Raw genomic sequence first — 20,354 nt, 5'->3', positions numbered from 1 at the left:
CAGCTCAGACAGAGGACAAGGCTCCGGACGCGGCCAGTATCAAGACAACCAATAAACAACTAAGGGTTGGCTCTAATCAGTATGGCTGAGCCGTCATAGTAAATAACAAAAGAGAATTACCAGTACTGATAACACAGAAGTCGTATGAATTCAAACACAGTACTTGAGAAACCATTCAAGACTGGGGGCTAGTCAATAGCTTTTATTCTTATTTATGATTTTATCATCAAGGAAAACTTTTTTTCATATTCAAAAAGCAAACATATAAAACATATTTGACAAGAAGTCAATAAAGGAATCATTCATCGTATCAGACATATCACAACCATACAACATGCAACCATTCATGGGGAGAAGGGGGTACACTGAATAAGAGAGCTACAAAAGTTACAAAAAAATACAATATTTACAATATAATACCAAACATGAGACAAGAAAAGCCAACGTCTGCAAGACACTTAAACAATATTCTCATTTGATATTTAGTCTAATATAACGTACATTCCTATATCAAGGTCAAGTATCAAAAGTACTTTATAAATCATTAGAAAAAGGTAATGTACACAAATTAGTGATAAGCAACAATAATCATGACATTAACGCTTATCACTATAGCAGACAGTAATATGGCTGGGGCCTACGCGTTTCGAATCCCGTTGACTTGTGGGGATTCTCTTCAGGGCCTTTGGTTTTCTCTGTATAAAAAATGAAAAAAGGGGACAGGGGGGGAGAACAAGAATTAGAAAAACTCAAACAGACATGGTTTGTTTAATCAAAGGATCAACATCAGGCGCGTCACTCAGTTGCCACCCTTCTCTCCACAGACTTACCACTAGGCAAAGATGCAAAGGGCGTGGGGGCCTCAACTTTCTAACATGGTGTATGCCAGAATCTGAAAAAGTTGATATAATGAAGTCAGCAGGTTGGGGGTGAACAAGCGGTCAATTGGAGAAAGGCTGCAATTTTTTTACTTACCTTCTCTATTAAGGTGGAATTGTCTCGGTGGAGGGATCAGTTGACACAATTTAGCGGAAGTAAACCTGTGTGAAGGTAAATGTGGAATATATCAGGAAGGAATTTCTGATGGAGTTTAAAACACTACCGGTTTTTTGAAAGATTCTCACCTAATTGGGTTCTAGTAGAGGAAGCTGCGTGTGCTGACGCCGGGCGTATTCATTTGCTAGAAACGTCTTGGAGGAATAAAAATAGAGCTTTAGTATGTAACAGACCATAAAAGACATGTATGGCCGAAATCAGAAAAAATGTAGATCTTTACCGGAATTGCAATCCGTCAGGAGTGAAAAGATATATCTTTTTTGGAAGAAGATATATTTGCAATAATTCAGAAGAACCCTGTCAATGGGGAACGTTTGGGGTTGTACTTATCTGAAAAAAAATAACCAAAATTAACAGCTGACATACAACGTTGTTAAAAAAACAGGTTTGATTGAAAGCGGCCGCTTACCGCGATGGCAAATCACATGCGTTTAACCGCGAAGGGCAGGTCACGAAAAACTTTCAATTCAGGGCGCCTTAGACAAAAATATAAGGGAGCGCGTGAGTGTTTTGTACTCGTTTCGAATTACAACAAGATCCGAAAGGTTAAAAGAAGGCGAGAGCTTACCAACATTTCTATTTCGCGTAGCCAGCAGTAGTTAATGGTAGACTGAAAGAAAAACCTTAAGTTTTTACCTTAAGTTTTACCTTAAGCGAGACAGCGACTACATCCAACGAATCTGATAAATTAATTCGCCTCAAAAAGAAGCAGATCAGGACAGACCTTCATGGTCATTTTTTGTTGCAACACCTCCGAGATGGCACCATTCCGGCTGGGCTACAAATTAAGAACATACCTGTAATCTTTACAGAAGACCCGATATTCAAAAAAGGTTTCTCTCTGATAGAAACTAAATGTAGTAGAGACCTGATGGTATTAACGGTTGAGACAGCAGTTAGAATATCAAAGGAAGAATTAGCTGAAATCGCCAAATTAGAGTCTGAAATTAGTGGTAATCCTACCATAGCAGATGCCAAGGCCCTCTTGGAAAAGGTTGCTAAAGAAGTACAAGAGTTCAAAGACTACACTATTACTCAAAAATCTAACCAATTCGAAAAAGATAAAAAAGGTTTTTCTTTAGATAACATATATCCTTATTTACAGGCTGACTTTTATTCCAAAGCGGAATCTAGACGTTTCCTTCAAGGAAACCAGGGCAGATCCCGCAGACAATTTATTTCTTTTTCTGATACTTCTTCATCAGGAACTGATAGTGAGTCCACCAGTAATTATAACCGCCCCTATAGAAACCGAAATTGGAATACCAACCAGCAACAACAGCAGAATCAGTCGTCAAATTTTTTAGGGAGAGGTCAAACACTTCCCAGGGGTCGAGTGAGAAACAACATCCCATGGGAAATGAAAACACGACGACAGCACTACAAAAACTAAATGCGTCGCCAATTTTCAACCTTTCTAAAAAAGTTTTGACACCAGAAGAGGAAAGTGTTTTGGCAAAAGGGTTGTCATTCGTACCTTCAAAAAGAACCGACTTTGTGAAAATGAAGTCAGAGTTCATCGAATTTTGTAGAAAATTACGTTTGACCCTGTTTTTCAGTGAAAACCCTACCACCCAGCCTTTGGAGGTCACAGGCCTTAGAAATGAGTCCACCTTTTGCCCCCCAGCCAATAAAGTTCCGAAAAACCTATTGATTTTTGAGAAAAGTGTATTGTCTGCAATAACGGCTATGGAAAAAGAAAAGAAATACATTAGGTTTAATACCACTAAAAAAGAGATGACAGCTTTAAATAACCTCAAAACTGATAACACGGTTATAATTAAGCAGGCCGATAAAGGCGGGGCGATCGTGGTGTGGGATATTCATGACTACACCACTGAAGTAATGAAACAGCTACAAGACACCACCTGTTACCGTAAGATAAACAAAGATCCCACCATGGACCTACAGAATGAACTTTTTGCAATGGTGCAAGAGGGCTTTGACCTAGGTTTAGTCGGTCCAAAAGAAGTTGAATATCTGAAAAACAAACACCCTAAAATCCCCATGTTTTACGTATTGCCGAAAATACATAAAGATCCAGACCATCCGCCAGGCAGACCCATCGTGGCAGGGTGTGGTTCTGTACTAGAGCCGGCAGCAAAATATGTAGATTGCTTTCTCAAAGATTTCATGATCGAGGTCAGATCCTACCTTCAGGACACCACTGACTTCATTAAAAAACTAGAAAACATCGATTTCAGTGAAGGCAGGGATAGACTTGTCACCTTAGACGTTACTGCACTATATACACAGATCCCTCAAGATGAGGCTGTAGCAGTACTTACTCACTTCCTTGACTCCAGGCCCAGACCTATGCGGGTGCCCACCAAATTCATTGTGGACTTGGCAACATTCGCCTTAAAAAAGAATTACTTCTGCTTTAATGGTGAATTTTACTACCAGGTCAAAGGGGTGGCCATGGGCTGCCCCTTTGCTCCAGAATTGGCAGTACTGTTTATGGCCATGTACGAGAACGCGTACATCTATAATAACAATCCTTTCTCTCAATACATCGGAACATGGCTCCGTTTTATTGATGATGTTTTTATGACATGGAAAGGTGATGGTGACACTCTTAACCATTTCTACCAATGGCTTAATGCCAGAACGGCTGACATAAAATTTAGCATTTCTAAATCTACCAGCAGGATTGCGTTCCTAGACGTGGAGGTCTTTCCATCTGAAGAGAAGTTAGCGACCACCTTATATACCAAACCCACGGATCGGAACAAGTCTCTTATGTTCAACAGCAACCACCCCAGAAATTTAAAAGAAAATCTCCCTTATGGGCAGTTTCTGCGAGTCCGCAGAAATTGTACCTTCAAAGAGGACTTTCAACAACATTCTTAAAACCTTACATCTAAGTTATGTGAGAGGAGTTATCCTAAGAAACTTGTAAAAACCTGCATGAAAAGAGCTCAATGGACCCCACGTGAGACACTCCTGGAACGCAAGTCCAAACCTGCTTTAGAAAGGCAGGTATGTGTCACAACCTATTGCCCTAATGCCAACCGGCTAAAAAGGGTTATAAAACAAAACTGGCATTTGGTAAAGAACCTTGATGTAAGTCTTGTAAATGAGCCTCTATTTGCTTTCAAGAAAGAAAACAATATTGCTAATCACATAGTCCGAGCAGCCATGCCTGTTTCTAAACCGCAAACTTTACGCCAAATGATGGGGATGCCACCCATCCTTGGACACCACAAGTGTGGAAATTGCTTATGCTGTGAATCAACTATGGAGGGTTCTCTATTCCAGCATAATGGAATGTCATGGAAGCATGACACTGTGAGCAACTGCAAGAGCAAGTATGTTGTATATGGCATTATATGCCCATGCCACTTGCTATATATAGGCAAAACTAACCAAGAGGTCCGCCAACGGATCTCGCAACATAAATCAAGGATCAAAAGGAAAGTTGAAAATGCCCCTTTGGTGCAACATTGGACGCGATTGCAGCATACAGTGAGTGACCTCAAGTGGACAGTAATTTCAAAAATAGAAAGAAACCCCAGAGGAGGTGATTTGAATTTGACATTATCGAAACGTGAAGCTTTTCTTATAGTTAAGTTTGATACAGCTGTATCTGGGCTTAACGAATTAAGTGAAATTTTCAAACTGTAACCCCCTGTTGTGTGCCAAACATCATCTTAGTGAATGACCACGGTGTCACATCACCTTTACCCCGGCCACTATCCGTGTTATTCTAATAATTGTGAGACACGTCTCACTCCGGTCCGGAGTTTATGTTTATCTTTACTCCATTCTTACTCCGGTCCGGATTTCCCTTGCAACCATAGCCTCTGAGAGGGCGGTCTTGCTGCTTAGGGTCCAGGTATATAGGTAGAGCAGTAGAGCCCTGGCCTGGTACTGCGCATGAGCCAGTGTTCAGTGCTGTCCCAGACGCCGCCGAATCTAAGGTCCAGGTCGGATATTCATATGTAAGTACTTTACGCCAGAAACCTGCTCGGTAACATTATTTGTTCTTTCTAAACGGTCTAACTTAGGTCCGTATTCTTTCTTCCGTTTTTCTTTCAGTCTACCATTAACTACTGCTGGCTATGCGAAATAGAAATGTTGGTAAGCTCTCGCCTTCTTTTAACCTTTCGGATCTTGTTGTAATTCGAAACGAGTACAAAACACTCACGCGCTCCCTTATATTTTTGTCTAAGGCGCCCTGAATTGAAAGTTTTTCGTGACCTGCCCTTCGCGGTTAAACGCATGTGATTTGCCATCGCGGTAAGCGGCCGCTTTCAATCAAACCTGTTTTTTTAACAACGTTGTATGTCAGCTGTTAATTTTGGTTATTTTTTTTCAGATAAGTACAACCCCAAACGTTCCCCATTGACAGGGTTCTTCTGAATTATTGCAAATATATCTTCTTCCAAAAAAGATATATCTTTTCACTCCTGACGGATTGCAAGTCCGGTAAAGATCTACATTTTTTCTGATTTCGGCCATACATGTCTTTTATGGTCTGTTACATACTAAAGCTCTATTTTTATTCCTCCAAGACGTTTCTAGCAAATGAATACGCCCGGCGTCAGCACACGCAGCTTCCTCTACTAGAACCAAATTAGGTGAGAATCTTTCAAAAAACCGGTAGTGTTTTAAACTCCATCAGAAATTCCTTCCTGATATATTCCACATTTACCTTCACACAGGTTTACTTCCGCTAAATTGTGTCAACTGATCCCTCCACCGAGACAATTCCACCTTAATAGAGAAGGTAAGTAAAAAAATTGCAGCCTTTCTCCAATTGACCGCTTGTTCACCCCCAACCTGCTGACTTCATTATATCAACTTTTTCAGATTCTGGCATACACCATGTTAGAAAGTTGAGGCCCCCACGCCCTTTGCATCTTTGCCTAGTGGTAAGTCTGTGGAGAGAAGGGTGGCAACTGAGTGACGCGCCTGATGTTGATCCTTTGATTAAACAAACCATGTCTGTTTGAGTTTTTCTAATTCTTGTTCTCCCCCCCGTCCCCTTTTTTCATTTTTTATACAGAGAAAACCAAAGGCCCTGAAGAGAATCCCCACAAGTCAACGGGATTCGAAACGCGTAGGCCCCAGCCATATTACTGTCTGCTATAGTGATAAGCGTTAATGTCATGATTATTGTTGCTTATCACTAATTTGTGTACATTACCTTTTTCTAATGATTTATAAAGTACTTTTGATACTTGACCTTGATATAGGAATGTACGTTATATTAGACTAAATATCAAATGAGAATATTGTTTAAGTGTCTTGCAGACGTTGGCTTTTCTTGTCTCATGTTTGGTATTATATTGTAAATATTGTATTTTTTTGTAACTTTTGTAGCTCTCTTATTCAGTGTACCCCCTTCTCCCCATGAATGGTTGCATGTTGTATGGTTGTGATATGTCTGATACGATGAATGATTCCTTTATTGACTTCTTGTCAAATATGTTTTATATGTTTGCTTTTTGAATATGAAAAAAAGTTTTCCTTGATGATAAAATCATAAATAAGAATAAAAGCTATTGACTAGCCCCCAGTCTTGAATGGTTTCTCAAGTACTGTGTTTGAATTCATACGACTTCTGTGTTATCAGTACTGGCAATTCTCTTTTGTTATTTAGTATCAAGACAAGGCCCACTTCAACAATTTCTACCCCACAAGAGGACAGAAGTTTGGAGGACGTGGTGGTCAGAGAGGCCAACAACAAGGCGGTGGTCGAGGTGAGTGTGCTGCCTTCCGCGAGCTTGCGAGTGGGGGGGCGGCTGGCGCAGTTCTTTCCAGCATGGGCCTCCCTTACCAGCGATGCTTGGGTGCTGCAGATGGTGCAGGGCTTCCAATTGGAGTTCCATGGCCGTCCGTGTCAGCTTCAACGTCCTCGCCCCCTTTCCTTTTCCCAGCGCGATGCGGCTTTGGTGAGCGAAGAGGTCGCGGCCCTCCTCCAAAAAGGGGCGATTTGTTGCGCTTGCGAACACCCCTCAGGTTTTGCCAGCAATCTCTTCTTGGTAGACAAGGTCGACGGGGGCAGGCGCCCAGTGATCAATTTGAAGGAGTTCAACAAATGGCTGGTGTATCGCCATTTCAAAATGGAGGGGATTCATCTCTTGCGGGATGTTTTACGTCCGTCCGATTGGATGGTAAGGCTCGACTTAAAGGACGCCTACTTGGCGGTCCCGATCTTCCCTCCACACCGGCGTTTCCTCCAGTTCAGGTGGGACGATCGGGTCTACGAGTTCACCACTTTACCTTTCGGGCTATCCTCGGCGCCATGGTGCTTCACAAAAGTGTTGCGTCCGGCGGTGGAGGCCTTGAGGGCCCAAGGTGTCAGAATGATAGTATACCTGGACGACATGCTGCTCATGGACCAATGCCCCAGGCGGCTGCGGTCTCAGTTGCAGTCAGCGGTCAACCTTCTGCAAGGCTTAGGGTTCGTGATCAACGAGAAAAAGTCCCTTCTGGCTCCCGCGCAGTGCGCGACCTTTCTTGGCTTCAACATAGACTCGGTGTCTTCCACCTTGAGTCTGCCGGGCAGGAAGTTGTCGAGGATCAGACACGAGTTGCGCCAAACCCTGGCAAAACAGTTGATATCCTTGCGTCACCTGGCGCGGTTGGTGGGCCTGTTGTCATCTTCGATTCAGGCTATCTTCCCAGGCCCCCTCCATTATCGTGCCATGCAACGCTTGAAGGTGTACCATCTCCCGAGGGGACTGACGTACTCTCAGTTGATTCCTTTATCGGACGATGTGAGGGACGAGATGAGGTGGTGGCTCACGCATATGGAAGCCTTAAATGGCCGTGCGATTTTCGGCTCGGCTCGGCTCCCGACATTGTAATAGAGTCGGACGCCAGTCGTTCAGGCTGGGGTGCCAGATGCAGAGATTTCTCCACGGGCGGCGCCTGGTCCGCTTTCGAGCAATCCTTACATATCAACTGCTTGGAGTTGCTAGCGGGCTCCTTCGCAGTGCAATGTTGGACCAAGGACAAAGTGCAATCTTGCGTCCTTCTCAGGATGGACAACGTGTCGGCGGTCCATTACATCAACCATCTGGGCGGCACCAGGTCCAAAATGCTGGCAGACTTCGCCAGGGACTTTTGGCACTTTTGCCTGGACCATCAGGTGTCGGTCACGGCAGAATATTTGCCGGGACGCCAGAACGAGGTGGCCGATTGGCACTCGAGGAATGTCATGGACGCCAGCGTTTGGAAGCTGGATCCTCTTCTGTTCTCCAGACTCTCGGACCGGTGGGGTCCGTTCTCGGTGGACCTCTTTGCATCCCGCCTGGATCACCAACTCCCGAGATATTTCAGCTGGCCCCCCGACCCTCTGGCAGACGCGACCGATGCGTTCCTCCAGGACTGGTCGGGCGTGCCGGGGTATGCTTTTCCACCGTTCTCGATGATTACGCGCGTGTCGGCGTTGCTGCGCCGTCAGTTAGCGCAGGTGGTGATGATCACTCCGTGGTGGAGGTCACAAGTTTGGTTTCCGGTTCTACTGGAACTTTCCTGGGATTCTCCAATCCTACTCCCCCAGTCTCCTCACATTCTGCTGAATCCAGAAGGAGCTCCCCACAGGTTAGTCCAGGAGGGCTCGCTGTGCCTGATGGCGTGGAGGCTCTCAGGTATCGCTGGATGCTGTCTGGCCTATCAGAAAAAGCAGAGGACTTGCTTTCCAAGGCTTGGGCTGACAGCACGACCAAACGCTACCGATCAGCATGGCATAGGTGGAGCCGTTGGTGTGTGCGACGGGGTTTTGATCCCGTGGGGGCAGCTGTAGTACATGTCCTGAATTTTTTGGCTGACCTGGCTCACCAAGGACTAGCTTATCGTTCGATCAATACTTTCAGGTCTACGATCTCGGCGGGACATGACCTGGTTCAGGGTTCCCCGGTTGGTGAACACCCTTTTGTTTGCAGGCTTTTGAGAGGTCTACGGCTTTCCTTGCCGCCGGAGCCTCGGTATTCCGTCCTGTGGGACATGAACAGGGTGCTAAATTTGTTCCTTTCTTGGCAGCCGAACAGGTTCTTATCTCGTAAAGAGTTGACGGCTAAATTGGCCATGTTGTTGTGCCTGGTGTCATGCAGGCAAGTCTCGGACGTGCGAGCGCTGGATATCACGGCCAGGGTTTTTTCTCCAGAGGGAGTTTCTTTTACCGTCAGCAGGCGGACCAAGATCCTTACTAGGGTTATTTCCTACCGGCCTTTCGGGACTCGCCCAAACTGTGTGTGGTGCAGTGCCTCCGTGCTTATGAAGATATGACTGAAGATACTCGCCCTCCGGGTGAGCGGCAACTACTTATTGCCCTACGAAAACCGTATAAGGCAGTTACTTCGCCGACGATCGCCCGCTGGGTGCGTTGGGTGATGCAGGAGGCGGGGAATGATACCAAGCAATTTGGGGCTCACTCGGCGAGAGGAGCCATGGCCTCTAAAACTTTTGCCCTTGGGGCTCGACTGGAGGATTTGATGAGAGCGTCTGATTGGTCCTCGGACTCAACGTTCAAGAGGTTCTATTTCAAGCCAGTTATCGAAGTGGCTCGGCTGGTGGTCGATAAGCTTTGAACTGGCATAATCCGAAGCCTCCGGTCCTGCCATAGAATGAGATTTTGCCTAGCCTTGGTGCTGGTAAGTTCCAATTCTATTAAGGACTCGGAGGCGAGGATTATCCCCCCCAGTGACTTCCTTGAAGTGGACCCTCCCAGTGTGCATAGTAAGTAAAGCGTTTATGTTCCTCTAATGGATGTGCGGCTATTGCTCTGCGATGTAATGCTCTTCCTTTTTACTGCTGACGTTCTGTTGGAACGGGATAGATCTGATGGTGTGTTCTATTGCAGGTACGGATAATTCAAAACAAGATGCGTGATTGGACTAGGGTTGAAGCTTTGCGCGAAGAAAGAGGAGGAGGCAAGAACAGCGGAGCATGATGGGAGCCACTGGTGCATGGACACTGTGATAGGACTCATGTTTGACTTTGTTTTCCCCGAATGTTCATGGGAAAAGTAGTTTGTGATATATTTTTTCTTGCTGCTGTGGAGAATAAAGCGATGAAAGAATGGCATAATCCTCGCCTCCGAGTCCTTAATAGAATTGGAACTTACTAGCACCAAGGCTAGGCAAATTCTCATTCTTGATTTGACTTTGTTAGGTGGAGTTTTATTGAAGTGATATCTGTGAAATATAAAATAAAAGGTTATCATTTTTGTATATTTGTTTATTTCAATTTTTTGGTCCCTATATTCAATTGAAGAAATAAAAAATACTTACTGAATGTAGTTGGTGAAGTTTCTTGTGTTGATGTTTTTTGTTGAAGTTTGTAGAAGCTGGCAAGATAAATTGTTTGTTAGTAATGATTTATTTTTTTATAAAAATTATCGTTTTTTCATAGTTAGGTTTATTTGTTGCTTCATTTATATACTTAGGGGCAGATCTACAAGAAAGTGCTGCAGTGTGGCACTGTAAGCCCTTTGGCTGCGTGACGCTGCAGCACTTTCAGAGGACAGGAATGCAACAATTTACAAGAATATGTCACATTCCTGTGCTCTCCCCTGTGCTGGCGCTCAAACAGCTGCCAAGCGCCGGCGCAGGCACTCTTACACCATGGTGCAAGGATGCCTGCGCCATGGGGAGATTGTTTATTGTGCAGGAATAGGCACCTTCCTGCACAAAAACAATAACTAAAGGCTTGTTCCTCTTTCAATGTGTCCTGTAGAATGCAGCGCACATTAAAAGAGGAAAAAACGAGGAGAAATGAAAAGATTTCTCCCCGTTGCGCCTCCCTACGCCACCTCTAGGGTGGCGTAGCATTCAGACGCAGCTCCGGATTTACCAAATCAATCTACAATGGACCATGGATGCACTCGGACCGAGTGCAGAGGACAACCCAAACCCCACAAGCCCCACGGAGGACCAGTCAGGAACCCCGTGTTCGGGGAAGGGCAAGGAGAAGAGGAAGAAGGGGTTTTGTCAGGAAGACTGGATCATCGGCACAGAGGTGATAGAACACTACCAACAACTGTTCGTCATCTCCACTGGATCATTGGCAACACAAATGCAAAAATGGCAGTCCATCGTCACCAACGTGAATGCAGTCGGAGTGTCGGGGAGGTCAATGGAGGAGGTCAAGAGGTGCTGGCATGAAGCACACAGCCAAACCAAGGAGAAACTCACTGCCAACAGAAAGGAAGCAAAGGTAACTGGAGGTGGGAGTTATGCGCCACAGGAGGAGTTGGATGAAGTGGAGGAAATGGTGGCCACAGTCATCAGTGTGGAGACGGTGCGAGAGGTTTGGGGTCTACACACAGCTCGATATGACCTGACCAACAGCAACAGGGTGAGTAACAACCAGGAAATGGGGGGATTGAGGGAGATGGGCACAATGGCACACATGCACAATATTGTGCAGCACACTGCACAGCCACAATGAGTGTGGAACATGTCCCTGATACCCTTGGCACACTTCAGCACACATAGAAACACCAAGTGGCCTCGTCCACAATGTTCACAAATGGCCCTTCTCCATATCACCAATGCCACAACCTTCCCATGCACATGTGCTGAATCCAGAAACGCAGCCGCTCTGTGAGCTACATTGACAATGCAAGTGACATATTAATTAAATATTTGTGGGTTTCTAACGTGCTAGAATTGACTCCCGAAGGAGTATCTCTGCGCAGTATACCGCTGGGGAACCCGTCCAGGCTTTCCCTTTGAGATTGTCCCTACTGGGTATCTCCAAGGTGAAACCAGGCATCCCCGGCATACGTGGGGGGCCGTTGTGGAGATGAGGCAAGCTAATGCCCAGAGTTGCCGAGTGTGAACCCTGGTTAGAGTAGGCACCAAGGTGAGAATTATCGAGCCCGCTGACCATGGTCCACGACCCTGCCGCGTCTGGAATTGAACCCTGGTCCCGGGCCGTCCTCTGCTCCCGGGTCTGCCGCCTCTAACCAGTGAGCCACACCACTCCACCATATGCATTTATATTGTCAATTAGCTTGTATCCTATTCTATCCTATATTGTGTTGCTAGTTTTATATGTGCATGTGTGTGTGCCTGAGTGGAAGCTGCTGCATATTTGTGCCTGTTGGTTTGTGTTGTATGTGTTTGCACATATGTTATTATATGTTTTCACTGCCTAATGTGGGCATAAAATCTTCTGGTCGCGAATAAGCACATCCTGTATAGAAAAGCCAGACATATTGGCTTTATCAGGCAATTCTTGGTATACTTGCAAGTCGAGTTAAGGATTATTGTATGATAGGTAAATCCTTTGTTAATGACTAATTATATCAGTAATTTGTAAAAGGGCCAGAATTCAGCTCTTGCTCAGAATGGTTTCTTTTACAGCATAAGATTTGAAGTTAATAAGCACTCTGCGAGGATTTTTTCTGTCTAAATTCAATCTGAAAGGGTCTCTATGGATTCTTTGAATACCTTCTTTTAATTTTTTTTCATCCATTTCAGGGATAAAGTCTTTTACGAGATTTACTATAAAAGATCTTAATTTCTGCCCTTCTTGGCCTTCCGGTATATTTAGCAGCCATAAATTATTTCTCCTAGAATTATTTACCAGAGTCTCAACTTTGTCCCTAAGTTCTTTTTCTGACCATGTTAACTTATCAATATCGCTCTGACATAGCCTCACTTCTTTGCTGACTTGCTCCAAGGCAGTTTCAACAACAGCCACTCTGTCCACTAATGCGTTAACCTTGGCTTCTAGAGATTCACAGGTGACTGGACTTTCTCTTGGTTTTCTCAGATTTTGCAAAACCTATTTTCATCTTCTTCAAGAGAGAGCCCACCAAGTAAGCATGGGCAAATTTTGCGAATTAGCGGTTCGCGAATTTGCGTATTTACGAATTCGCAATCCACAAAATCCGTGAACTCTCGCGCATTTGCAGATTTTTTCTTTTTTTTGTGTTCGCAAGGGTTTCTGCCAGTTCGCAAGTGTTTTGTACCAGTTCGCAAACGCGAACTTACTTGTCAGGTGGCAATGGTCGCGAATATTTTGTTTCTACGTCTGGTTCATCACAGCACCCTCTGTTTCACCACTGCCACCCTCTGGTTCACCCATGCCACCCTCTGGTACATCACTGCCACCCTCTGGTTCATCACTGTAGATTATGGGGGAAAAAGGCAGCACACCTGCCCTGCTTCAACTGACATGAATTAATTTGGGGTTGATTAATGTATCACTGAGTCTGGCACCTGCTTACTTTTCTGTAATTGCTTTCTGTTGCAGTGCAATTTATTATCACAGGACCTTTGTGGCCTACTTGTAGCTATTCTCTGAGCCTGCTGTGAGGGTCAGAGCAGGGTCATAGAATAGTTGCAAGTAGGCAACTGAACTCTGGAGGGGGCCCTCAGGAAGCATTACAGGGAATGGTTACTAATGATGAGGTTGAACTTTTGCACTTGTTGAGTGCTTTCAGTTTTGCAAAAATCTTGTTTTCTGCAATTTCGCGGGATTCGCAGGGCACGAATTTGTGCAAGATCGAATTCGGAAGCCGCAAATTCGTGCAAATATGCGATTTGTTTTTTTGCCGCGTGTTAGTTTGCAAGGTTTTGTGCGTTTTAGCGAGCCGCTTGTAGCGCAATGGCGCAAAGTTACCCTCACGGTCGTTCACGGGCGCGGCCATCTTGTTTGCGTGACGTATTTCCGTTTCCGGGTGCTATGTGTAATCTCGCAAAGTGTGCGGCTCGCTAGTAAAAGTTTGCGTGTGATCGCGAGGAAAATCTTGCGCAAACTTACCCACGCGGTCGTGAACGGGCGCGGCCATCTTGTTTTCCATTCATTGCTATGGTTCGGGGCATGCTTTCTGTATCCTCTGTCAATCTCTGCCATCCTTTGCTTGTTTGAAGTTTTTTTTAATCTATTTTACTTATTATCTATCCCTCTATTTTTCTAGCTCTGTATTTTTGGGTTTTCTGCTACTTTTGGTTAATTTTAAACTACTTTTTTAAACTCTTTTCTTTTCTTCTTCCCTATTCTATTTCTTCTTTATTATTTACCTTCCTTTCTGCCCAGACCATGGTTTAGGGAGTCGGGGAGCAGCCTGAGAAGGGGCAGGGTCCCGCACCCCGTGCCCAGGCCCCGAGCGGGCGTTTGAGGGGGGAGACAGTCAGAGCCCGGGAGATCTTTAGCGTGGAGGAGGTGGCCGCACTACTGTTTTATGTCCAGCGCCGCCTCCCCAGGACCATGATGGCAGGCGGCAAGATCGCTAGCGGCTACGGGATCCAGGAGTGCCGGAAGCAGTAGGAGAAGGTGTGCCGGGCCATGTACCAACACTCTCGGGTCCGGCGCACCTACAACCAGGCCACCCACCGTTGGACGGATCTCCTGGATCAGGAACGCGACTTGATCGACCTGCTCGGCCTCGAGATCCCTGGGCTTGGTGAGTAGTAGTAGCTATTTCTTCACTACTCTGCTTTCTCCTGCTCTGTGTGTTATTATATTGCAAATTTTTGTTGTTTACCAAGAGCAATAATGCTGCTGATTACATTGTAGGTAAATTATATTTCAAAATCTTCTGTGCATTTCAGGTGCACTGCTCTCCTTCTCAGTAGCTTTATTATTATTATTATTATTATTATTATTGCATTTATTGAGCGCACAGCTACCCGGAGGTTTCCCGGCGCTTGCCTTGGGAACCCGTCCTGGCTTTTCCCTGTGAGATAGCCCATACAGGGCATCCCCAAGGTGAAAGCCAGGCATCCCGCCGCAGGAGGGCCGTTGTGGAGATTAAGCAAGCTTAATGCCCAGAGTTGCAGAGTGAGAACCCATGATTAGAGCAGGCACTGAAGCGAGAATTATCGAGTCCGTGGACATTTGAGCTCAAGACTAGGGGTGGGCGGCCAGCTACGCTCCGTGCACGGAGTGTGCGTAGTGCCGCCTACTCCGCATTTTGTGGAGCGGGCGTAGCCAGGCGGCACTACGCACGCTCCGCAGACGGAGCGTAGCTGGCCGCCACCCGCCTCCCTCCCGTCCTACCTAAAAACTTTAAATTAAAGGAATCAAATAATTTAAAACGCACTTACCTTGCCCGCCGCTGCCCGCCACGTCCCCGGGGCTCGCTATCTTCCGTCTTCCGTCTTCTTTACTAATGCGCATGCGCGGGCGGCCACGCATGCGCATTTTCTCATGAGAAATGCGCATGCGCGGCCGCCCGCGCATGCGCATTAGAAAAGAAGACGGAAGACGGAAGATAACGAGCCCCGGGGACGTGGCGGGCAGCGGCGGGCAAGGTAAGTGCGTTTTAAATTATTTGACTCCTTTAATTTAAAGTATTTAGGGAGGGCGGGAGGGAGGCGGGTGGCGGGGCTGGCGGCCAGTGGCGTTTGCGGAGTGGGGCTACGTGGAGTGCGGAGGTGGGCGTAGTTTCTCGCCCACTTCATGTAGCTCCGCGAAGCCCCACTCCGCCAACTCCGCCCAGGGTTACTCAAGACCCTGCCGCATCGGGAATTGAACCCTGGTCCCAGGTCTGACCTCAGCTTCCGGGTCTGCCTGCTCTACACCGTGAGCCACACTTCTTTGCTACTATGCTTATTTGTTTTTGATTTTGTGCTCATTTCATTGGTCTGAGAAATTATGTATAGTGTAGTTTAAAGAACTGCGTAATGCTAGACACTAAGGGTCAGATTTTTAATTACCGGAGCATCCCTGCAAAGTAGCAGGGATGCGCCAGTAATTGTGTGCCACGCCACCACCACCCATGTTTGCGCCGTATTTACAATGCGGCGCACCATGGGCCCAAAACGTCACTGAAGTGTTACGCATCTGTGCCGTAAAGGCAGCGCATTGCTGGAGTTGCGTCGCAACGATGGCGCTGCTCCAGCAATGCTCTGGGGTGCCCTATCTCCCCAATGCTGCGTCAAGCCGTACGTCTGCTTCAAGCAGGCGCAGGGTTTGAGTCACGCATCATTGTCCTAAAAGTGAATGATTGAAATCTTGCAGATTTCCCTCAGCCACTTTTAGGATGCCTTCCTGAGCAGGAACGCCCTCCCTTGCACCGGAACACCCCCTGATGGTGCAGGGCTTTACAACGTGATGCATCTCCCATATGCGTCACGTTGTTAATATACACCGCACCATGGCGCCTCTTTTGTTCTGCTGCTGCGTCACAAAAGTCACGCAACAACGGAGCAAACGAGCCGCAAGGGTCTTGTAAATCTGCCTTTGTACACCTGGCAATAAGAAGAAATAGTGGTGGTGGATTGATAGTTTGAGTATTTTAATGACTGGTTAATGTAGTAGGAAACTTTTTAGTGTTGTCGCTTATCTGCAATCACAATGGAGTTTGTCTGTCACTTCGCGAGCTGCGGACTGCTGCCTGCCAGTCCTAGGCAAACCTTTTTAGTAGTTTGTTTAGTGAGTTACATAACTTTCCAAGTCGACGGTACACAAATCAAGCAATACTAATATCGTAGTAGACCACATGAGATAGGTCAATATATCCTGTGGAATAGTTGTCTATTTGCTATTTCGCCAAAATATTTTGTTATTGTTCTTTTGTAATGTTTGATTTGGTTGACAACAATCATCCATGTTTTCGGGTCTTTCTTTCTTTCATGTTGTACATCAGCTCCCCCCAGGGGCAAGAGGACATTGGAGGAGGCTGCGGCTGCTGAACAAGGCCAGGATTGGTCAGGCGAGGGCTCCTTTGCTGGCCCCGGTAAGTTTTAATTTTAATATAGAGTACCTATTTTTTCCTAGTGTTCGTCATTCATTCGATTTTTTCTAAATCGTCTTTGATCTTCTTGTAGACTGTATCTAAATTCTTATCCTGACTCGACTATGACTCCCTGTGGTAATGCTAGATTATTCTTAGTCTGTCTGTGTAGCTAACAAAGATTGCACATTTGGCAAAAGGTGTTAAACAAAACTCCCATTCTAGTCAGCAATAGCTCTATGCACTGAGTGCAGTCCTCTGGGAGTGTCCATAATGTCTTTTCAAGTCTTCTAAATGTTTATGCTTTGACAATTACCTACAATAAAAAGGTGAATGACCACCAAGAAAGAAAAATATACTACTTTACTTTTGGTTTGACTACTACTGTTGCAGGGACAAATCTGCACAAACAGAACTATGGACACTAAATAGTGCATTGTTTATCAATTATAATAGGCGCAGGTAGACTTTGCACATACCTCAGTGATATCAGTCTTTGAAGAACCCCAACTCTCCTTACTGACTAGATAGTGTGGCAGAGTCATTTAGCTCCCGAATTCATCAATGATTGATCCCCGATGATGATTATCCAACGCAGGACGAGAGTACGGAGTAAGAGTCCAGAAGTGTCAGAGGCACGGGCTCATGCTTGCAAATTGCATTGCCTTTTGCTCATTCACTCTTGACCAAAAACACAGAGTCTATTTAAGTTTTAAAGCTTTATTAAAAGTAAAAATATTTATTAAAATCAAGCTTGTCATAAAACATAAACGGTTGATTAAAAATGGAAAAGTGCTTGTAGTGATTTATTTCACACATTTATTGTGGGCGAGCCAAGCCCTCACCTGGTTTGAGCTTTAATTTTTCTTTTTGGTGCTGAATCGTTGGTCCCTCTGTCCTAGTGATGATGATTTGTTCTTAGAAGTAAAGCTTCTGTCTGTTATGAGAAAAATGGTGCGTGTTAAAAAGCAAGCATTCATCAGTTGTGCCAAAAAGTGCAGCAAGACAACACAATTCCCTGGAAAAAGGGACATTTTTACTTTAGAGTAGACAGTCACAAATTATTAGATTGGTTTCTGTATTCACATTTCTTCCTTCCTAGACAAATTACTAGTGAGTGGTGTATGTCTATGACATCTAACATTCTTAAATGTACTTTGTAGGTGGAACATCTGGTGCTGGGCCCATCGCAGAGGTAGAGGAGGAAAGTTCTGGGGAGGAGGCGGTGCAAGTGCCAGACCAAACTGCTGTGCGGGTTGCCATGGTAGTGGCGGGCAGTGTTAAGCTCCTATATTCCTTACTTATTGAGATTGCAGACTGCATAGTGTACTCCCCGTGAGAAAACGTAAGGTTTGTCCAGATGAGAGACATGAAGAAGAATGATTGACATACAGTTTGAATGGATGGATACCTGGATCATGGTACTATCTGACTCTTAGATAGCATATGTGTATCTAGAGAGAGTAGACGGTCACTGGATGAACTAAGTGTTACTTTGAAGAGCATGTAACACCGCACCCGCACGTCCATCCCAGTGTAGGAAAGGCAAGGAAAAGAAGTTGTAATTTTGTACGACTACTACCATGAATAGTAGCAGTAGTTTGTATTGCAAGCACAGCATATATCCGGCTATTACGATGGCCACTCACTTTCTCTGTTAATAAGTTTAGTAGAACTCGGTCATTCATGTGTGGATGTATCACTGTTCACTCAATAAAAAGCAAAGCACCTAAAGTCATCCCATATGTAAGCAGATACATACCATGTGCAGTGATAGATAATCAGATTATTTATCTTCTTCATTTTTCTTTTCTAGTATTCATTGGCACTGTAGGGTGAAAGTTAAATTAATTAAGCAGTAGCCCTTGTAACAGAGTATTCTCAGTGCTACCCATAATAGAAAAGTTAGAGCATCACCACCTGCATGTACTGGACTGGTACAGTAACGCAAGTCTGTGTCACTCATCATGGCGGGCGTCTGTTTTTCTCGGGTGCAAGTTGACTGCGCTGGCATTATGCCGGCTTGTAGAAGTTAATGTTCCAATTTTGCTAAACAAGAGAGAAGAAGAAGAATAAGACTGGTGTACTGTCATAGTCGACTCTAATGGAGTGAGTCCATAGTGCTCGTAGAATTGATTCCTTAAACTCCCACTAATGTTAGAGCAAGGATGAAGAAGTGGGAGGTTAGATATATACTGGCCACAATAGTTATGTACTGCGCTTGCAAGTTGCTAGTTCTACTGTGACACAACTTTCTGCTGAATCATTTTGTGTTAATCCTAAAGAGCATTGGTTACAGACTATGTCTTTCTTTCTTCATATATATGCTCCTTCCAAACCAACACGGAAGGAGCTGGCTAAAAGGGCCCGGTAACGGAGGCTGGAGGCCATTGTCGCCGAATATCGGCGGCTGGTGGTCCAGGAGGAGGAGGACACGCAGAGTACGTCAACAACATCCACGGCGACACCTGCATCCTCCTCCGCGCTCCCTGGGTCAGCCAGTCAGCGCAGCAGGTCTCCAGCGGTACGGAGCCCGGGTACCGCAGCCCCCCGCCACCGCCGAGCAGCAAAGAAATCAGCTGCCCCCCACAGCAGTTGCAAAAAAAGGATGCACCGCCTTTCCCTGAGGGTTTCCTACCTCGAGCAGGAGCTCCTCAACACCAAAACCCTGCTCGTGACCCTCCGCAAGGAGCATGCCGACCTGGCCCCAAAAGTCAACAGCAGCCAGCAGTAGGAGGAGACTGTCCCTTGCTCCTTTTTTAAAGACTTCTGGGGGGTGGGAATTGGGAGTTGGGTTTTCTACTTTTTTGGACTTAATTTTCAGGGACATTCGTTGGTGTTCGGGAGGGGGGTGGGTTGCGTCTTGCGGGAGATTATTTATTTTAGGGATATATAAATATACTTTAAACTTTATCTTAGCATACATGTTTTTTACTGCTTTTGAGGCTGGTGGGTGGGGGTTTAAGAGTCCAGAAACTTAAGTGACATCTTGATTCAAGTTGTGTGAGTACTAATGGCCCAAATGTTTTCAAAACTAAGTGCCTCTCACAGAGTAAGTGAATTCAATAGTCCTAGGACCGTCAGTCTCTCATCTCTCCTAATACTCCATTATACTACCTCCCCCCAAACGCTTATCTTACCTGTAATTTGTGTTTGGAAATAGGGCTAGGCACAGGGCTGGCTGCACGCGAAATGGAGATTAGGGTTGGCAATCCTGGGCGGATGAAATGTCATCATTGCTGTGGTACTTGTGGTGTTACACAGTGACAGTTGCAGCATCTGAAAAAAAAGAAAATGAAACCTTGTTTGTCCTTACCGTAGCATTAGAACAGTATGATAGAGAATATAGCAGGTGACAGTACACTAGAACAGTGCCACCATGTAGCCTAACAAATGGTAAAGTATTGAAAGTGTAACTAGTACTTGCGTTGAATTTCTTTGACATTGGCTACTAAAACAAGAAATAGTACTGAAGGTGAAGGACACAGCAGTGTAATAATTTGCCACGTCTAGGAGGAGGATGTTCTTGATGACCAATCAAGTTGATGGCGCACATGAAATTCTGCTTTCATTTGCCAATAGTGACTGAGTGTTAAGCTGAGTAAGAATAGCATATATCCTCGGATTCCTTCACCAGCCTGTTGCTATGACC

Source organism: Lissotriton vulgaris, chromosome 6 (assembly GCF_964263255.1).
Source record: "Lissotriton vulgaris chromosome 6, aLisVul1.2, whole genome shotgun sequence".
Lineage (NCBI taxonomy): Eukaryota > Metazoa > Chordata > Amphibia > Caudata > Salamandridae > Lissotriton > Lissotriton vulgaris.
Note: the sequence above shows the minus strand (reverse complement) of the source record.